The 14,212-nt window shown below is 40.1% G+C and overlaps 1 protein-coding gene and 1 pseudogene across 1 annotated transcript in view; one reads left to right on the top strand and one right to left on the bottom strand.

Moving 5' to 3' along the window:
- The window catches only part of KCTD16 (potassium channel tetramerization domain containing 16), a 437,534-nt gene that overhangs the window by 244,497 nt on the left and 178,825 nt on the right, over positions 1–14,212 (bottom strand). The gene's annotated exons all lie outside the window — the stretch shown is intronic.
- On the top strand, positions 11,932–13,114 carry LOC102829278 (annotated as a pseudogene).

Here is a 14,212-nt window from a genome sequence, read left to right as displayed (position 1 = left end):
GAATTCTAAAGGAAGGAGAGATGAAGATCAGGATAATTAAACAACCAAAGTAACAGTTCAAGAGAGAGCAAACATTTGGCTGCCACCAGCAAGCAGAAAGGCAGAAAGGTACTCTAGAAAATGCATCTTTGTGTGACTAATGAACCTTCAGAACAAGTAAGAATAGACTTACAGTAAAGAGAAGGGCTCAGTTCAGAGCAATACCTTCCAAATTCCATAGAAACCTAAAACACCTCTTGGCATCAGGTTGTCGGGCGCTAGTGTCACAATGGGTATGTATTGAGCTGCTAACCAAGGTTGGCAGTTCGAACTCAGCAGCTGCTTTATAGGAGAAAGATGAGGCAGACTGGTTACATAAAAGTTTACGGCTCATAAACCCTATGGAGCAGTTCTGCTCTGTCCTATAGGGTCATTATGACATGGAATTGACTCAACTAGAATGGGTGGGTTTTTGGTTTTAGCTTCAGGTCACACCTCTGTAGAGAGCTCTGAAGAAAGTTTATCATGCATGAACTAAGAGGCACAAATACCCACCATTACCAAAATTGCCCTCAGAGCTTCCTGCTCTAAATATTTTAGCTTCCAATAATATACTCAAAATGATGGTCTAATTCCCTCTCCCTCATAGGCTCAATGTTTCTCAAGACTCCTAATTTTCTCAAAAGCACCTCAGAATTTCTACAATTTTTCATTTAACCTGAACTATTTCAAGATGGTCCCTGAGTGGCACAAATGGCTTTCACTTGACAACACGCAATCACAACCACCACTACTAATGATGGACGGTTCAAACCTACCTAGGGACTCTATGATAGAAAGACCTGGAAATCTGTTTCCATAAAGAGTATGGCCACAAAAACCCCACAGAGCTCAGGTCTGCTCTGTAACACCTGGAGTCACCGGGAGTCAGCACTGACTCGATGGCACTGAGTTTATTTCACTGTTGTTGCTCAAGTATGTCAAGAAAATCAAAATCTAGCCACAATACTACACTATGGGCTCAAGAAAATTTTTTATTACAAGCACACATAACTGTTTAGTTGTCTGTTAGTATAAAATTGAGCGATACACAAAACAGTTTATTAATTTCTGTTTTCTATTATTATTATTATCATTGTTAAGATACTACTTATTTATAAGTAGGAAGTAGTAAACACACGAAAATATTTGTATATATTGTAGAGCCTCTACACAAATATTTTTTATTCACTGAACAAATGCTTATTGAATACCTATTATGAAAGCACGTGAAAGTTGAACAATGAATAAGGAAAACTGTAGACGAGTTGATGCATTTGTCTTGGTGTTGGCCAAGAATATTGAAAGTATCATGGACTGCCAGAAAACACATAGATTTGTGTTGGAAGAAACACAGCCAGAAGACTCCTTAGAAGCTATGATGATCAGATGTCCTTTCTTGTACTTTGGACACATTATTTTCAGGCAGGACCAGTCCCTAGAGATAGACATCATGCTTGGAAAAGTGGAGGGTCAACAAAAATAGGAACACCACCAACACAATGGATTAACACAATGGCAGTAACAATGGGGACAAACATAAGAACAACTGTGAGATGGCACAGGGCTGGGCAGTGTTTCTTTTGTGCAGAGGGTTGCTATGAGTCAGACTGATTTGACAGCACCTAACAATAACAACAACTGTGGGCTAGTCATCGTTCTTCACACAGGAAATTTGGTAGTAGACAAGCTATAATTTCTAAGTTATGGTCATCACACACAGGTTAAGGGAGGGACAACAGGCAGATATGATAGTGTCAAAAGGGTTTTGCTGGAAGAAGTACATGGGCTCTGAAAGCTCAAAAAACAGGGTAGACTTGTTGGCTAGTTAGTGATTCCTTCTGAGGGCTGGCATGCTCAAGCTGAGACTAGAAACAGAAGTAGTAAGTAGCTAGACTGAAAAGGATCAAGAGAGTAGTAAAGAATAAACAAGAGTATTCCAGTCAAAGGCATGTAGTTTGACCACAAGACTAGCAATGGAAAAGCACATGGCACTTAATTCAGAATAGTTTAAGCATCAGTTCCAAGAGGGGAGTAGAAAAGGCACAGGAAATGAGCATGGGTGATGAGGAGATGGAAACAGAGATAGTCAGAGGCCTTTGAATCTTGTTGAAGCACTTAGGTTGTATCATGATGGCAACAAGGACTCATTGAAGGACTACCAAGAACATTATAACATGATCAGATCTCCCAATGGATAGACCAAGTTTCACATGGAGAAGTCAGTTACAGAAATCATAGTTATTGACATAAGATAACAACTTGGATAAAAGTAGTGGAAAGGGGTCAAAAAGAATCACACTTCTGTGTGTGTGTGTGTGTGTGTGTGTGTGTGTGTGTGTGTGTTTGTAGTAAAATTGTCATCCATTTTCACCCAAGTAAACAGAAACAAAAGACCTGGTCCATAAAATAAGTTTGTCACTGCACACAAAGACAATCTTATAAAAACCAAAGTACTTCTTACATAATATGCTTTCTGTTTGTTGTTGTTGAGAATATACAGAGTAGAATATATACCAATTCAACAATTTCTACATGTACAATTCAGTGATGACATTGATTACCTTTTGGAAATATACAACTATTCTTACCCTCCTTTACTGAGTTGCTCTTCCCTCATTAATATAAACTCAATATCCCCTATGTTTCCTATCTAATATTTTGAGTTTTTGTTATCAATTTATAGATATCTATGAACTATAAGGTGTCCTGGTGTGGTGCTGCAGGTTAATGGTTTGAACTGCAAGGTTGGTGGTTCAAGCTCACCAGCTGCTCCTTGGAAACCCTATACAGGATCACTATGGGTCAGAACCGACTCAATGGCACGTCACAACAACAACAAATGAGCTATAAATTGCATCTACAAATTGTAACCTATATCTATCTATATGGATCGTAAAGGACACAATGCTCAAAGAAGACATTCTACATTATTTAAGCTAAACTATTACTTGGTTTTAAGAAGATGTCAAGGGATATTTTTAATTTAAGTTTTAAAGATTATTATCAGAGTTAATAGTTTCAGGTGTACCTTAGTCCTTAAGATGGCATCTTTGCTCTTCAACATTTTAAAAATGTCTTGTGCAGCAGATTTGCTTAATGCAATACGTCATTTGATTTTTTGACTACTGTTTCCACAAGTGTTGATGGTTGATCCAATAAAAATGAAGACTTTGACAACCTCAATCTTTTCTCCATTGATAAGAATGTTGTTTGTTGGTCCAGTGGTGAGGATTTCTGTTTTCTTTACATTGAGATGCAATCCATACCGAAGGTTTACTCTTTGATCTTCATCTGTAAGTATTTTAAGTCCTCTTCATTTTCAGCAAGCAAGGTTGTATCATCTTCATATCACAGGTTGTTAATGAGTCTTCCTCCAATCCTGATGCCACGTTTTTCTTCTTATAACCCAGCTTTTCAGATTATTTGCTCAGCATACAGGGTAAATAAGTATGGTGAAAGAATACAACCTTGTCGCACACCTTTCTTAATTTTAAACTATTTGGTGTTCCCATGTTCTGTTCGAACAATTGCTTCTTGGTCCAGGTAGATTCATCATGAGCACAATTAACTGTTCTAGAAAACTCATACTTCACAATGTTGTCCATAGCTTGTCATGATCCACACAATCAAAAGCCTTTGCGTAGTCAATAAAGCACAGGTAAACATCTTTCTGATATTCTCTGCTTTCAGCCAAGACCCATCAGATATCAGCAATGATATCCTTACTCCAGTGACTGGTCCCTCCTGACAATATGTCTGAAGTATGAGAGACGAAGTTTGGCCTCTTGGCCTCTAAGGAGCTAGAAAAATGAATTTTTAAAAGACTTATATATTTTGAGTATATACCTAAGGGTAGAATTGCTAGGTCTTCTGGTATTTCTATTTTTAGAGTTTTGAGTAGCCATCATATTGTTTTCCAGGACCATACCATTTTGCATTCTTACCAGCAATGGAAAAATGTTCCAGTTTCCCCACATTCTCGCCAGCATTTATTACTGTCTAAAACTTGCAGGTAGTCATTCACAGTCCAACAATTAGTCTTTATTTTTCTGGTACATCAGAGGAGAAATGGATTTGTATAGGAAAAGTAAATTGAATGTGTGACTAATTACCTTCATGAACAACTGCCCCCTTTGCCTTAGACCAGAACTGAATGGTTCCTGGCTACCATTACTGAACATTTTGATCAATGATTCTATAGAAGAATCCTGATCAAAGGGGTAAATACAGAGCCAAATTACAGGTACTAATGGGATCCAGATTTTCTGGAGTCATGGAAGTTGGGTGAACCCCTGAAACTGCTGTTGTTGTTGTTAGGTGCCATCGAGTCAGTACTGACCCATAACAACACTATGTGCAACAAAATGAAACACTGTCCAGTCTTGGGCCAACCTCACAATTGTTGCCACACTTGAACCCATTGATGCTGCCACCCTGCCAATCCATCTTTCTGGGGGTCTTCCTCTTTCTCTCTCAACCTTACCAAACATGATATCCTTCTCCAGTGATTGGTCCCTCCTGACAATATGTCTGAAGTATGAGAGACAATCTAGCCATCCTGGCCTCCAAGGAGCACCCTGGCCATACTTCTTCCAACACAGATCTGTTTGTTCTTTTGGAAGCCCATGACACATTCAATATTCTCCTCCAACACCATAAGTCAAATGCATCAATTCTTGCACATGGAATCATCTAATTGCTTCATTGGTGGGACTAAAGATACCCATTGATTATTTGATTTTTCTGAAAACATTGATGGCACTTAGCAACAACAACAAATGGGAAGTGTAGGGAATTGTGGGGGTGGAAGAGAAGGTTGGAAGAGGAGCCATTATTGTCTCCAATGACTACTTACTTCTCAATAAACCCAAGTTAAAACTCAAGGGAAGAGACTGACTTTGGAAGCAGGCAAGCAAGGAAAAGTCACACAGAACTAGCTTGCACCTAATGCCAAGAAATAAATGAAAGCATTAACCTAGTTCTCTGAATCCCCAAATGCAGTTGCTTTCATTACAACAGTAGTGAGGTTTTACATACTACAGTGTATGAAGATGTAATTGCAAACCGTTAGTGAAAGAGCTTGTACAACTCAAAGTCCCAGGTACAATTAACACAGGATCCACTCAGCATGGAGAAGAGAGACATAAGCAATATGCTGCAGGTAAAATATTAAATGTGAGATTATTTAAACCTTTGCATGGAATTTGAGGACTAAATATATGACAGTTCTTGTTGTTTTAAATTTGATTCATTGTATATGAAAGGGAAAAATAAAGTCAATTAGTGACAAAGAGTAATTAATTAGGCAAAAACAATGACAGGTTGTGGCTCTGTTGGTCATTAGTGAGTATCCATGTGAAGTGGAATGTCAAATAAAGAGGAAGACTTTTGGTTTCTTATCCTGCCCACCCACCCCCCAATTTTTACAAGTGAAAAGGACAGTCATATAAAATCTAAAGAAGAAATTAAACAAATATAGTCTAAGAAGTCAGAGAACTATAATGTGAGAATCCCACCGACAAAGTATATTGTATACTTTGTCCAGAATTGAGCCTGAAAAGAGTGATAGAGAAGTTTTTCATCTTAGCACTGACTAGGGGAAATAACTATCAGTTTTAAAAGGTGAGACTTGGTTTTCAACACTGATGCACAACTTAGACCAGGGTTCTCAAAGCAGGGTCCCAGAAATATCCTCAAAGTAATACAAAATGTTAATCCTTCCTTTAGTTCATGAGTAAATGGCACACTCTTCTGCAGAGTTTTATTTTTGCAAATGGCTAAGGATCAGTAGTGGTTTAGAGGTAGAATCTTTGCCTTCTACAAGGACAACTTGGGTTCAATTACCAACCCTTAGTTAATCTCAAGAACAGTTACTTCTGTCTGACAGTGTTGGTTCACACATTTCTCTGATGCTAATAGATCTTCCAGACTAAGCCCTGGGCTGCCAACCACAAGGTTGGAGGTTCAAACCCACCAGCTACTCCTCAGGGTCACCATGATTCAGTTACAGCTTGATGGCACCTAATGACAGTAACAACCAAATTAAGATGGACTAGGAAGAAAATCTTGGTGATCCACTTCTGAAAATCCATTTGAAACCTCATTGTACCAAAGCTATCCAATCCTGTTGTTCATAGGATCACGAGTCAGGGGTTGACTCAACAGAAGCTAACAATGATAGCAATGAAATATGTATTCATAAATTAAAATAATCACATAATTAATACTTAGTAACCTTTGCAGTACACATGGCACAGCAAATCACAAAGCTCTCGTTATGCACATGTGCATAGAGTGAGCTAGAATTGCTTCAAGTTTGAATGAGAACACTGTGCTGTCAATATAGTCATTCATTCAAAAAATATTTAGTGAGTACTTATGTCAACCACAGTGCTAAATGTAGGTGATACAGTGGCAGCAAAAATGATATTGTTTCTGCCCTCAGAGTCTGTGACCATGATTAATTAATGTTACTTTTGAATCTGATTTTAATACGTTGTTAACAGTTTATAATCCTCATTATCTGTTTATTTTATTGTGTACTATGTGTTGTGATAGAAAGTTTAATCAATAGAGATTGGGCCTGCAATTATTAAATTGTTGTTTTTAAGTACTGTGGAGTTGGTTCTGACTCATAGCAACGCTGTATAAGGTTTCCAAGGAGTGGGTGGTGAGTTTGATCTGCTGATCCTGCAGTTCAATAGACCTTACAGTCAAGTGCTTAACCTGTAGCACCATACCAGGGCTAGTTGTTGTTGTTGTTGTTGTGAAGTGCCATCGAGTCGGGTCCGACCCATAGTGACCCTGTATAGGGTTTCCGAGGAGCAGCTGGTAAGCTTGAACTGCCAGCCTTGCAGTTCAACGGCTTTGCATTAACCCACAGCACCACACCAGGACTCCATTCCAGGGCTAGTAGTAGACGTTAATCCTTGGGCATATATAAATAACTCATACCCATATTTCTTTTAAATTTTTTTCATAAAATTTTACTTATTCTAGGTGGACATGAACATACATTCATTCACAATTTCTACATGAACATTTTAATAATTCTGATTACATACTTCATATCATGTTAACATATCAATTATCTATCCATATTATTCCATTACCATTAATTTAGGCTTTCTGCCCCTTAAAATTTCTATCTATGCTTTAATGTGTTGTCAGATTAAGTTTCATATTATTGTTGTTGTTAAGTGTTGTCAAGTTGGTTCTGACTCATAGTGACCCTGTATAGGGTTTCCAAGGAATTTGAACCACTAACCTTGTGCTTCAAATGGACTTTGCAGTCCAGCATGTTAATCCACAGTGCCACACCAAGACTCCAAGTTTCATATAGCTAATTCTTTATAAGAGTGTTTAGGCGAAGGGCAAAGTTTTGTTTTGTTTTGTTTTGTTTTGAATTAATCAAGCTAAACTATTATTTAGTTTCATGAGGACTTTGTTGAGATAGTTTTGATTCAAGGTTTAGAGATTATTTTTGAGCATTAGTGTGGGGGAAGGGTTCCTCCTGTCTCAATGGTTCCAGTAACTCTTGTTTCCATATGAAGTTGAGGTTTTGTTCCACATTTTTCCTCCTTTTTATCAGGATCCATCTGTTGGGTCCTTGATGAAACCTTTCAGTAATGTTAGCCAGGCACCATCCATGTCCTCTGGTCCCATGGTAATAGGGGTAGCAGTTTTTAGAGGCAACTAAACCTGGAGGACACTGCAGGATAATATGCTGGGCCATAAGGTCAGTTTGAACTGCAAGATCAGCAGTTGAAACCCACCAGCCATTTCTCAGAAATCCTACGTAGGGTCGCTATAGGTCGGAACTGACTCGATGATACTTAACAACAATAAACCTGTAGTCATTTTCTTTCTTTTATTCTTGAATCTCATTTTTCCTATGCTGTTTCAGGTGAATGGAGACCAATTGTTGGGTGACTGCTTTGGTTATTTTACATATAACTTACCCACCTCCTCTTTCCCACCTCAACCGCCCACACACTAATTGTAACCAACAATAACTATACATTATTTTTGTTTCACTAAGCTATTTTTCCACAGGAGAGAGGCAATGGTTAGAGTAGAGAATTTTACTCCTCAGCATGGTTCAAAACATTAGAGATTCACCAATGTGAACAGGAAAAATAAGTTATCAGGCTCTGATCTCCGAGTGCCATGCTTCTTGATCCCGAGTCATCAGAAAGGCCTGGGAATAGTCATATATATTAGGCAACTCAGGTACTTCTCAAACATTACATTTTGAGGATTACTGTGTATAGGGTGGGGTTTGCCCTCTACAGGAAAAATATCTGAGTAATTTAAATCCCTAACTGCAACTGGCAATAATACTTATTATTGGCATCACCTTGGCATCTCCCCTCACAGACACTCTAAAACTGTCATGGCAGCTATGTCTGACTTCAAACTTCCTAAGAAGAAAGGAGGCTCAAGATCAAGAGCCCAAGGCTGATTCCTATGAGGTGGAGATCAGATATGCTTCCACCTTCCAATCTTTTTACCAACTGTACCTCCCACAGAATTCTATTTCTCTGCTGGGTCCATTGATTCAATGCAAGGGACATGAATATTCATGATTATGGTGTTTACTTAGGAACTAACAGGTTGCCTATGGTGGCACCTGAGGAAAAGTAATGGACTGATAAACATAAAGTCAGCAGTTCAAGCCTCTACATGGAAGAGAGAGGAGGCTTTCTGATCCCATAAAGATTTACAGCCTTGGAAACCCTCTACAGAATCACTATGTGTCAGAACTGACTTGATGCCAGTAGAAACAGGTTACAATTGAGGATCAGAAATGACTCAGAATACAGTTCTTCTACTAGAACATCCTCTTCTCAGCAGTAGGGCCTTGTAGTACCTCAGACCTTTGGCCACTTCCCTAATTGGGCAAGTGTTCAAAGCTCTCTTTAGCTCTGCCAATAAATGTCCAGGGGAACACCACTGTACCAGGGAGCCTTGGCCTGAAGGTACTCATCTTTCTTACTGTGTGTACAACAATGCCCACCATGCCATCACCTGCTGGGTTCCTGCTGGTCTCTATTTCTCTGCTGTTACTTGTTGCTTCGCCCTATCTCCCGTGTTATAACTCTTTCTCTCTTTCTCTTTGTCTCTTGGATGTAGGAGGTTTTCAGTGCAGGGATCCTGAGTCCAAAGTATGTGCTCTGCTCCTAGAACTTCTTGGTGGTCATAAACTCCCCCTTTCCACCTCTATGAAGGTTTTATCTCAGAAACCCTGTATAGGGTCGCTATGAATCCATGGTACATAACCACCACCACCACCATGTAGTCATATGGTGGAAGCTCATAGTAAATAATTCACTGTATGGCAGATGCTTTATACAGTGTTTTGATACAAAACATAGTTCTCAGTCATGATACTATAGGACATGGTGTGCTTTGCCCAGAGAACTACTTAGATGCATTCTCCTTTTTGTAGTAATGAATTGACAAATTAGATTTATGATCATCACTTATGATTGGGCTACAAAGAATTTATTGACAGTGCCCTGATTATTTCTGAGGAGAAGATGCACTTTATTCAATTTTTATTTCTGATAAGTGCCAATGAGTCAGTTCCGACTCATAGCAACCCTATATAGAGTTTCCAAGGAGTAACTGGTAGGTTTGAAGTACCAACCTTGTGGTTAGCACTTTATTTTGTCAACAAAGATTATTGTGTACCTTCAACTCTAGAGCTATGCAAAGAATTGGGTTATATTTGCAAGCTATATCAGATTTGATCCTTAAAGAGACTTGGTGTACTGGATTAGGAGTTGGGATGCTAACCACAGGATTAATGGATTGAATCTACCAGCAACTCCACAGGAAAAAGATGAGGCTTTTTGGTCCCATAAAGATTTACAGGCTCAGAAACACTACACAGGGTTCTATGAGTCAAAACCAACATGGCGGGACATGAGCACCACCATTATCACCCACAGGAAGACATCCATTGATCAAATACACATTAATCTTTGAAAATGTATTATTACACATGGATAGAAGTTGTTGTTGTTGCTGTTGTCAGGTGCCATTGAGTTGGAACTGACTCATAGTGACCCCATGCACAGCAGAACGAAACAATGTCTGATCCTGGGCCAACCTCACTATCGCTGCCACACTTGACACCATCAATGATGCCACCTGGCCGATCCATCTCGTTGGGGGTCTTCCTCTTTTTCTCTGACCCTCCATTTTACTAAGCATGATATCCTTCTCCAGTGACTTTTCCCTCCTGACAATATGTCCAAAGTATGAGAGACGAAGTTTAGCCATCTTGGCCTCCAAGGAGCACTCTGGCTGCACTTCTTCCAAAACAGATCTATTGGTTCTTTTGGCAGTCCATGGCACTTTTAGTATTCTCCTCCAACACCACAATTCAAAGGCATCTTTAAGCTCAGAGCAACATGTTAACCTTCACTAGCAGATGGATGGTGGCTGCACAAGAGATCTATTTACTGGGAATTGAATCTGGGTCAAATCTGGGAAGATGAGAATTCTACCACTGAAGTACCAATATCCTTCTCTGTCTAGGTAAACCAAATATAAAAAAATACATTAATTACATGTGTTTCAGAGTAGAATTGTGCTCCAAAAGGTTTTCAGTGGCTGATTTTTTTCAGATATACATCACCAGCCTTTGCTTCCAAGGCACTTCTGGGTGAACTCAAGACTCCAACCATTCTGTTATCCTTCAGTTGCTTTAACCATTTGCTATACACAGCGACTCTTCCTATGTAGCTATTTGTTTTTATCATAATGATAGCAAACAGCAGAAGATGTGTGTGTGTTAGATGAGGAAGACTTTAAATTAGTCTATTCACCAACTTAAACCAATAAAAACACACTGCTTATAGATTTATTGTTATCTCTTGAGATTTATTATAAGTGACACCACTGCACAAGATTTACATTGTTCCTACTTTTCCCCTTTCTTTATCAGCAGGCTTTGTTTTGATTTACCTGTATTTTTTAAAAAATAAAATAAAACTAGATTTTTACCTCACTAATTAGGTACAATGTACAGCTAATTGTGATAGCAAGGACAGAACCAAGAGCAGAATAAAAGGAAGGTTTTTCAATACATGTATTATTCTTTTTGCCTTTGAGTAGACATGCTTGAAACTGAATTTTAAACACTTCAGCGCTGGTGAAACAAATTAATAATGACTCAGACACAGAGGTGTTGCATATTATTCATGATCTTGGAATTATTAATGTAACACTGAGCCATTATTACCACATATTGCCATCAGAGTAATTAACACATCTTATCTAATAGAATAAGGCCGTCAAATCAAACTAAGAAGTAATTAAGTTACATAACTACACTGCTGAGGCAGAAAGATGTATGTCAAATGAATTCAAATATTGCATCTCACCTAGGTGGTTTTGAATAGCCAAGGCCAATGGTTACTTTCACTGCCTAGTTTACCACTGATAAGTCATCTTATCAATGTACTATTTACTAGGTATTAGATATGAAGGTGAACTCCTGGTGTGGTACTGTAGGATCAGAACTGGACTTCGAACCACAAGGTCAGCAGTTCAAACCCACCAGCCACTCCTTGGAAACATTATACAGGGTTGCTATGAATCAGAACTGAATCAACAGATCAACAGCAATTGACAACATATATGTGAAGGTGCTTCAAAATGTTCGTGGAAAAATGAAATCCCTCGTACTATGAGGGGATTAAGGAGTCCCTGGGAAAGTATGAAAATTCGCCTAGGTGAAGATTTACAGCCTTAGAAACATTTATGAAAATGCATTAGTGTTCAAAAAAATTACATGGGGGTTTTCAGCTTGGGCGGTGGGGCGGAGCTGGTCCCGTTTGTGCTGCGGCTCCGCGCGGCCTGCAGTCCAGGGCCTGCGCTGCGCGCTGCCCACCCGCCATGGAGCCTGACCCCGCCGCCCCCTGCCCAGACGCCATCCACGAGAGCTGGTTCTGCGAGACCTACAGCCTGTTGCCAGGCCAGGCCTTGTCGCTGCAGGTGGAGCAGCTGCTACACCATCAGCGCTCGCGGTACCAGTACATCCTTGTCTTGCGCAGTAAAATCTACGGCATCGTGCTGGTATTGGACAGTGTCATCCAGTGCACAGAGAGGGATGAGTTCTCCTATCAAGAAATGATTGCCAACCTGCCCCTCTGCAGCCACCCCAACCCACGCAACGTGCTGATCATTGGAGGCGGGGACGGGGGTGTCCTGCGGGAAGTGGTGAAGCACCCTCCATGAAGACCATGGTCCAGTGTGAAATTGATGAGGATGTCATTCAAGTCTCTAAGAAGTTCCTGCCAAGTATAGGTGTTGGTTATTCCAGCTCAAAACTGACCCTCCACGAGGGTGACGGTTCTGAGTTCATGAATCAGAACCAGGATGCCTTCGTTGTTATCATCACTGAGTCTTCAGACCCCATGGGCCCTGCTGAGACTCAGCCTCTTCATGGAGACCACCCTCAAGAAGGGCGGCATTCTCTGTTGCCAAGGCAAGAGCCAGTACTGCGCCTGCACCTCATCAAGGAGATGAGGCAGTTCTGCAGATCGCTCTTTCGGTGGTGCCCTACGCCTACTGTACCATTCCCACCTACCCCAGTGACCTGATCGGCTTCATGCTGTGCAGCAAGAACCCTAGCACCAACTTCCGGGAACCTGTGCAGCCACTGACGCAGACTCAGGTGGAGCAGAGGCAGCTGTGATACTATAACCCCGATATGCACCCGGCAGTCTTTGTGCTGCCTGAGTTTGCCCGCAAGGCCCTGAGTGATGTGAACGAGCCCCGAGGTGTAGCCACCACTGTTACCCAGAAACCTCTGACCAGAGAGCCTCCCGGTATCCGGGCCTCCCCAGCCCCGCACAAGACCCTCTACGGATTCTCACCCACCAACCAAGGGTTACCAGTCCCAGAATGCGGCCCGGCCTGCCCTGTTGGGCAGACTGTCTCTTTCTCTCTGTGTAGCATCCAGCCTCCAGCCTATACCAGCTATAGACAGCACCTTCTCTGCCTTCTGTCCCCTCGCTCACCAAACATGTGTATTTATAACAACAACAACAAAAGAATTACATGGGGGAGTTTTTAAAAACTTCTATACACTAGCATCCCGCAGAGATTCGAATTCTGATGGCCTGGAATGGAACCCAGGAGTCTGTATATTTTTTTAACAAAGCCCCCAGGCGATTTTGAAGTAGGTGATACAAGACAGACATTTTGAGAAATTCAGGAGGAAAGATTTTCAAAGGTTCCTTCCCAGCTTAATGATCATTCCTGGACTTGGTATGGAGATTTTTGTCAGGAATTGGCATTTGCATTCTATATGAAATGTCCATGATTCCCATTACCTACTTATGGTCTGAACCATCTCTTCCCTGAAGCTATGTGGCAAAAGTGAAAAGCAAACGAAGAGAAAAACAACCATTTTCAGCTTTTAAGAAATGTCACTCAGCTCTGAAATGATTCCAAACTAACATTCATGTCCTGTCACAGGTAGCAATGAGTCACGCAGAGGAAATTAAAAAACTTTAGGAACCATTTATAATTTTAATGAAACCAAAAACAAAATCTATAATATATTCTGCTTGCATTCTTTTTTTCCATTAGCCCTCTGACTTCATAGAATGGGAACAACTCACAGAATATGCCTATAATTTTAAACTAAAAAGGATTTCATTTAGGGTAAATTAGAAGCTACTGGCATCCTTGGGTTTCCAAAAGATCTGAGGATGACTTTTAAGATCATAGTTAAGTTTTATTTAGTAGGTGGTGAGAGTTAAGCAATATTTAGCCTGTTTCTACTGCCCTGGGTCAATGTAATTGGCATAGTGCAGACATATTATAAACACATGTGCCTGACTATATAGCAAAAGGAGTGGGAGGGACTACTTTTGCTCAACTTAAGTGTGTAACTTTTAAGTAATATAAGCAAAATAGACAACATCAATGGGTAATGTTTATGTATGCACTCATATAAAATAGCCAACATAAAATAGTGTATTAATTTTGAGAAAGATAGTTCCGGTTGTACTACTTTCTCCCCCTGATACAGTTGTTGTTGTTTTTCTTGTTTTGTTTTGTTTTTTTAATGTTTTATTGTGAATTATATGATAGTTTACATGGGAGAACTTTAGTTTTACATTAATTCCATCGTATATCATCACATTGCCATGGTTCCAATCCCCTC

The sequence above is a fragment of the Chrysochloris asiatica genome, unplaced genomic scaffold (assembly GCF_000296735.1).
Source record: "Chrysochloris asiatica unplaced genomic scaffold, ChrAsi1.0 scaffold00232, whole genome shotgun sequence".
Classification (NCBI taxonomy): domain Eukaryota; kingdom Metazoa; phylum Chordata; class Mammalia; order Afrosoricida; family Chrysochloridae; genus Chrysochloris; species Chrysochloris asiatica.
The sequence above is the reverse complement of the archived record's forward strand: the minus strand, read 5'-3'. Positions and strand labels throughout refer to the sequence as shown.